Raw genomic sequence first — 8,157 nt, 5'->3', positions numbered from 1 at the left:
AAGTTCATAAGAACAGAGTAATGCTTTAAGTAAGATGACATGATGTAGAGGGATAAACTCATGCAATATGATATAAACCCCATCTTTTTATCCTCGATGGCAACAATACAATACGTGTCGTTTCCCTTACTGTCACTGGGATCGAGCACCGCAAGATTGAACCCAAAGCTAAGCACTTCTCCCATTGCAAGAAAGATCAATCTAGTAGGCCAAACCAAACTGATAATTCGAAGAGACTTGCAAAGATAACCAATCATACATAAAAGAATTCAGAGGATATTCAAATATTGTTCATAAATAATCTTAATCATAAACCCACAATTCATCGGATCTCGACAAACACACCGCAAAAGAAGATTACATCGAATAGATCTCCAAGAAGATCGAGGAGAACTTTGTATTGAGATCCAAAGAGAAAGAAGAAGCCATCTAGCTAATAACTATGGACCCGAAGGTCTGAGGTAAACTACTCACACATCATCGGAGAGGCTATGGTGTTGATGTAGAAGCCCTCCGTGATCAATGCCCCCTCCGGCGGAGCGCCGGAAAAGGTCCCAAGATGGGATCTCACGGGTACAGAAGGTTGCGACGGTGGAAATAGGTTTTTGGCTCCGTATCTGATAGTTTGGGGGTACGTAGGTATATATAGGAGGACGAAGTACGTCGGTGGAGCAACGTGGGCCCCACGAGGGTGGAGGGCGCGGCTGGGGGGGGGGGTAGGCGCGGCACCCTGCCTCGTGCTCTCCTCGTTGATTACTTTGCGTAGACTCCAAGTCCTCTGGATCACGTTTGTTCCGAAAATCACGTTCCCGAAGGTTTCATTCCGTTTGGACTCCGTTTGATATTCTTTTTCTGCGAAACACTGAAATAGGCAAAAAAACAGCAATTCGGGTTGGGCCTCCGGTTAATAGGTTAGTCCCAAAAATAATATAAAAGTGTATAATAAAGCCCGTTAAACATCCAAAACAGAATATAATATAGCATGGAACAATAAAAAATTATAGATACATTAGAGACGTATCAGGGTAATCTATGCATAGGGGTTGATGCACGTTCTTGTCTTTGTTTCTCCGGTAGAAATCTTGGGGCACTCTTTGAAGTTCTTTGTGTTGGATTGATTATTATGAATCTGAATTATTTGGTGTTATTTCAATACGAACTCTTGGATAGATCGATCGGAAAGAATAGCTTCGAGGTGGTTTCGTACCCTACAAACAATTTCTTCTTATGTTCTCCGCTAGATAGGAACTTTGGAGTGATTCTTCATCGCACTTTGAGGGATGGTTATATGATCCAATTAGATTGGCATTATTGAGAGATTGCACTAGTGAAAGTACGGACCCTAGGCCTCATTTTCAAGCATTGCAATACCGTTTGTGCTCACTTTTGTTACTTGCTACCTTGCTGTTTTTTATTGTTACTATTACAAAAACCAATATCTACTTTCATTACTACACTTCTATTACCATCTCTTCGCCGAACTAGTGCACCTATACAAATTACCATTGTATTTGGTGTGTTGGGGACACAAGAGACTCTTTGTTATTTGGTTGCAGGGTTGTTTGAGAGAGACTATCTTCATCCTACGCCTCCCACGGACTGATAAACCTTAGGTCATCCACTTGAGGGAAAATTGCTACTATCCTACAAAACTCTGCACTTGGAGGCCCAACACGTGTCTACAAGAATAAAGTTGCATAGTAGACATCAGGTCCCCAGATGGGATCTCACGGGTACAGAAGGTTGCGGCGGTGGAAAAGTGTTTTCGTGGATGCCTCTAGTGGTTTGGGGATATATGGGAATATATAGGTGAAAGAATTAGGTCAGGAGGTGCACGAGGGGCCCACAAGGGTGGGGGGGCGCGCTATGTCGGTGTCAAAACTGGCAGATCTTGGGCAGGGGGTCCCGAAATGTGCGTCTGAGGATCAATGGTAACAAGGGACGATGGGGAGACAATGTTTACCCAGGCTCGGGCATCTTAAAGGAGGTAAAACCCTACGTCGTGCTTGATTGTATTCAATGGGTATAAGGGTTACAAGAGTTTATCTACCTCGAGATCGTAATGGCTAAACCCTAACTGTCTAGCCTGTGAGGATTCTGATTTGCAACACGTATTGGAGTCCGTATACATGATTTGAAGCACGTAGCGGACCGTGTCTTCCGCGGGGGATGTCAAGATGACACCAGCCCCCAGTCCGGCTAGCATTTTAGAGCCGTCGAAGTATGTGATCCAGTTGGAGTATGAACTGTACTCTTTAGGGAGCTCGGCTTCTGTCCACTCGGCGATGAAGTCGGCCAACACCTGAGATTTAATAGCTCGGCACAACTTGTATGTTATTTCAAATGGTAAGAGCTCAATGGCCCATTTAGCTATGCAGCCGGTGGCATCCCTATTATTTATAATGTCATTGAGTGGTACTTCGGAGGCCACCGTGATCGAACACTCTTGAAAATAGTGCTGGAGCTTGCGGGATGCCATAAAGACCGCATAAGCTATCTTTTGGTAGTGAGGGTATCGGGATTTGCATGGTGTAAGGACCGCCTATACAGAGTATACTGGTTTCTGGATGGGGAATTTATGTCCCTCTTCCTCTCGCTCGACGACGAGTACGACGCTCACTACCTGGTGAGACGTGGATATATAAAGCAACATAGGCTCGCCAACACTTGGGGCAGCTAGGATTGGGTTGCCTGCTAGTAAGGTTTTTATTTCTTCCAATCCGATCTATGATTGGGGCGGCTAGGATTGGGTAGAAGCTATCAGAATTCTCATAAGCTAGACAGCTAGGGTTTAGCCATTACGATCTCGAGGTAGATCAACTCTTGTAACCCCTATACTCATCAAATACAATCAAGTAGGACGTAGGGTTTTACCTCCATTAAGAGGGCCCAAACCTGGGTAAACATTGTGTCCCACTTGTCCCTTGTTACCATAAATCCTCAGACGCACAGTTCGGGACCCCCTACCCGAGATCTTCCGGTTTTGACACCGACACAAACCCTCAGCCCCAAGGGTGGACTACTCCCTCCTCACCATGGTGGCCGCCGGGATGATGAAGATGGCCACCCGTGATGATTCCCCCTCCGGGAAGGTATCAAAATGGGGTCTAGATTGTTTTTTCGTGGCTACAAAGGCTTGCGGTGGCGGAACTTCTGATCTAGGGTTACCCGAAGGGTTTTTGGAATATTTGGGAATTTATAGGGCGAAGAGGCGGTGCGGGAGGCCACCGAGGTGGGCACAACTCACCTGGGGGCCCAGGCGCGCTCTGGTGGGTTGTGGTCCCCTCGGCACTCCGCTCTGGTACTTCTTTGGCCCACCAGGTGTCTTCTGGTCTAGAAAAAATCTCCAAAATGTTTCGCTGCATTTGGACTCCGTTTGGTATTGATTTTCTGTGATGTAAAAAACAAGCAAAAAATAGCAACTGGCACTGGGCACTATGTCAATAGGTTAGTACCAAAAAATGATATAAAGTTGCTATAAAATGATTCTAAAACATCCAAGGATGATAATATAACAACATGAATACTTCATAAATTATAGATACGTTGGAGACATATCAGCATCCCCAAGCTTAATTCCTACTCGTCCTCGAGTAGGTAAATGATAAAAGAAATAATTTATGAAGTGTGAATGCTAGCAAAGGGCACAAGTTTGCTCAATGATAATTTCAATCACTTTATCTAACATCATAACAACAATTATTTCTCATAAAACTTCTCATGTTAAAGTAGCAACCAATTCACATGTTAAGGTTCAAACAATGAATTCTCTTGAAACTCAACAACCTATGTTCTCAGTCACCAAGCAATTGCAATTTAACTTATTCAACAAAGTCTAAGTAAGAGCTCCACATACTCAATCATCATATAGTCTTCCATGATTGATACTACTCAAAGCATATTCTTAGAAGAAATGGCATCCATTGAACACAGAGAAAGATAGGGGCTTAATCTTTCGCCTCCCAACTCATTTATCATGGAGATAATTGTTAACAACAATAAATCATGATCAAATATATTTGACTAGTCATATGTGCCTAGATATTTCCCCACCACATGATTCTTGCCAACTAGAGAATAATTGAGGTTGAATGAGGATGTATACTATTGACTCTTGCATAAAAGTAAATGCTGAAAAGTAAACGATAGGCCCTTCGCAGAGGGAAGTAGAGGTTGCGATGCGTTGTTTATTAGGATGCCCAAGCTCTTAATGCAAAGGAACATCACGTTATATTGCCCCTTATGATAGCAACCTTTATTATGCAGTCCGTCGCTTTTATTACTTTGCCATCACAAGTTCGTACAACGCTCAATTTTCCCTTACAATAAAAGGTCAAACATATTTAGGAGCAATTTTTATTGCTTTATGCACCAATGACAACTTACTTGAAGGATCTTATTCAATCCATAGTTAGGTATGTGGACACTCATGGCAAGAAACTGGGTTTAAGGGTTTTTGGATGCACAAGTAGTATATCTACTTAGTACAAATTTTTGGCTAGCAAAAGATCCTAGGCAAACACCACATGTTGGAGGATCCATGACAATATAACTTCTATGCTAATACACACAACCATAACTTATTACGTTGTCTTCCTTGTCGAACTTCAACTAATTTGCTCAAGTTTGAAAATCATTAATGGGTATTCACAATCATAGAAGATGCCCAAGATAATATATTTGCATGTGAAAGTTCTCTTCCTTATACTAATCATTCATGAATTGCTTGTATGAACAATATTGTGATTGTCAAGCTTCAAAAGATTTCACCTACTAAACCCAATGTGAAGCTACTACTAGGCATGATATGAACATATAATTTCAACTTCATGATATTCAATTCATTCAACAATTTACTCATAGGATATAAGTGAAGATCAAGCGAGTAGTTATGTAAATGGGTAGCTAATTGAGGACTTTTTTTTTAACTTTCAGATCTAAATATTTTATTAAAACAGCAATCAAAACAAAATAAAATGACATTCCAACAATATCACACATCATGTGAAGAAGCAAAAACTTAGGATCAATCGATACTAACGATAATTGTTGATGAAGAAAGGTGGGATGCCTACCGGGGCATCCCCAAGCTTAGATGCTTGAGACTTCTTGAAATATTATCTTGGGATGCCTTGGGAATCCCAAATCTTGAGCTTTTGTTCCTCCTTAATTCCTTTTATATCATGGTTTCCCTAAATCTTAAAAACTCCATCCACACAAAACTCAACAAGAACTCATGTGGTAAGTTAGTATAAATCAATGCAATAACCTTATCATTCTCTACTGTAGAAAATCACTAAAATTATTATTAAAAATTGCATACTAAATGCCTCTCATATTTAATACTCCTATCCTCAAATAGAATCATTAAACAAGCAAACATATGTAAATAATGCAAACATAACAACACTCTGTCAAAACAGTACAGTCTGTAAAGAATGCAAGAATACCAATACTTATTTAACTCCAAAAATTCTGAAAATCTACCATACTGTAGAAAATTTATCATAGCTTATTGTGCAAAAAATTTCAACATTTTATCACATTCTAACTTTTCTAGAGAATATTTGCAACAACGATAAACTTTCTTTTTTCAAACAGCAACATGTAGACTTGGAAAATAAGCATAGTAAAGGCTATCATTGCCACTTTTATTGAAATAAAAGATGCAAAACATTATTCTAAATAACAACAAGCAAATACTAGTAAAATAAAATGATGCACCAAGCAGAACTTATAGCATGCGACGAATGAAAATATAGCTCCAAGTGAGGTTACCGATAATGTTGGAGACGAAAGAGGGGATGCCTTCCGGGGCATCCCGAAGCTTAATTGCCTGGATATTCCTTGGATATTAACTTGGGGTGCCTTGGCATCCCCAAGATTAGGGTCTTGTCACTCCTTATTCTCCTCATATCGATGTCTCACCCAAAACTTGAAAACTTCAATCACACAAAACTTAACGGAACTTCGGGAGATAGGTTAGTATGATAAAGAGCAAACCATTCACTTTGGTACTATCAAAGACAAGATTCATAATTGTTATCACACAATGCCTACTGTACCCTATCATTTCTACAATTTGTATTGAGCAATATAAGCCATAGAAACTAGAAAACAAGCAAACTATGCATTGAAAACAGAATCTATCAAAAACATAACAGTCTGTAGTAATCTGCACTCCAACCATACTTTTGCTAATCCAAAAATTGTGAAAATTAGTACAACGTAGGGAATTTGTATATCTATCACATGTAAAAATTTAAGATCAAAAGCACATTCCAGTGAATTTTTAAAATTCCTGGACTGAGCGCAAAAGTTTCTGCTTTTGCATACAATCGAGTCAACTATCATCCACACTATACCAAAGGCTTTACTTGGTACTTTATTGAAACAAAAGCTATAAAACATGATTAAAGATATTCCTGGACTAAGCGCAAAAGTTTATGTTTTTTTGTAGTTTTCTTTTATAAACAAAACTAGTCATAAAACAAGAAACTAAAAGATTCAATTGCAAGATCTAAAGATATACCTTCAAGCACTCACCTCCCCGGCAACGGCGCCATAAAAGAGCTTGTCTACTACACAACTTGTTCTTGTAGACTCGTGTTGGGCCTCCAAGCGCAGAGTTTGGTAGGACAGTAGCAAATTTCCCTCAAGTGGATGGCCTAAGGTTTATCAATCCATGGGAGGCGTAGGATGAAGATGGTTTCTCTCAAACAACCCTGCAACCAAATAACAAAAAGTCTCTTGTGTCCCCAACACACCAAATACAATGGTAAATTGTATAGGTGCACTATTCGGCGAAGAGATGGTGATACAAGTGTAGTAATGATAGTAGATATTGATTTTTGTAATAGGAACAATAAAAAACAGCAAGGTAGTAATTGATAAAACGGAGCACAAACAGTATTGCAATGCTTGAAAATGAGGCCTAGGGTTCATACTTTCACTAGTGGAATCTCTCAACAATGCTAATCTAATTGGATCATATAACCATCCCTCAAAGTCCAATGAAGAATCACCCCAAAGTTCTTATCCAGCGGAGAACATAAGAAGAAATTGTTTGTAGCTATTCTTTCCGATCGATCTATCCAAGAGTTCATACTAAGATAACACCAAAGAAAATTCAGATTCATAATACTCAATCCAACACAAAGAACCTCAAAGAGTGCCCCAAGATTTATGCTGGAGAAACAAAGACGAGAACGTGCATCAACCCCTATGCATAGATTACCCCAATGTCACCTCGGGAATCCGCGAGTTGAGTGCCAAAACATATACCAAGTGAATCAATATAATACCCCATTGTCACGACGAGTATTCATATGCAAGACATATATCAAGTGCTCTCAAATCCATAAAAGTATTCAATCCGATAAAAACGAAATCTCAAAGGGAAAACTCAATTCATCACAACAAGATAGAGAGGGAGAAACACCATATGATCCAACTATATTAACAAAGCCCACGATACATCAAGATCGTGCCATCTCATGAACACGAGAGAGAGAGAGAGAGAGGGAGAGATTAAACACATAGCTACTTGTACAAACCCTTAGCCCCGAGGGTGGACTACTTCTTCCTCATCATGGTGGCTGTCGGGATGATGAAGATGGTCACCGGTGATGATTTTCCCCTTCGGCAAGGTGCCAGAACAGGGTCTAGATTGGTTTTTCGTGGCTACAGAGGCTTGCGGTGGCGGATCTTCTGATCTAGGGTTACTCGGAGGGTTTTTGGAATATTTGGGAATTTATAGGGCGAAGAGGCGGTGCGGGAGGCCACCGAGATGGGCACAACCTACCTGGGCGTGCCTAGGCCCCCAGGCGCGCCCTGGTGGGTTGTGCTCCCCTCAGAGCTCCCCTCTGGTACTTCTTTTTTCCACCAGGTGTCTTCTGGTCCAAAAAAAATCTCCATAAAGTTTCGCTGTGTTTGGACTACGTTTGGTATTGATTTTATGCAATGTAAATACAAGCAAAAAATAGCAACTGGCGCTGGGCACTATGCCAATAGGTTAGTCCCAAAAAATGATATAAATTTGCTATAAAATGATTGTAAAACATCCAAGAATGACAATATAACAATATGAATACTTCATAAATTATAGATACGTTAGAGATGTGTCAACGAGCGATGGTCTTTTCCTACCAATCTATC

Source organism: Triticum aestivum, chromosome 5D, assembly GCF_018294505.1.
Source record: "Triticum aestivum cultivar Chinese Spring chromosome 5D, IWGSC CS RefSeq v2.1, whole genome shotgun sequence".
Classification (NCBI taxonomy): domain Eukaryota; kingdom Viridiplantae; phylum Streptophyta; class Magnoliopsida; order Poales; family Poaceae; genus Triticum; species Triticum aestivum.
Note: the sequence above shows the minus strand (reverse complement) of the source record.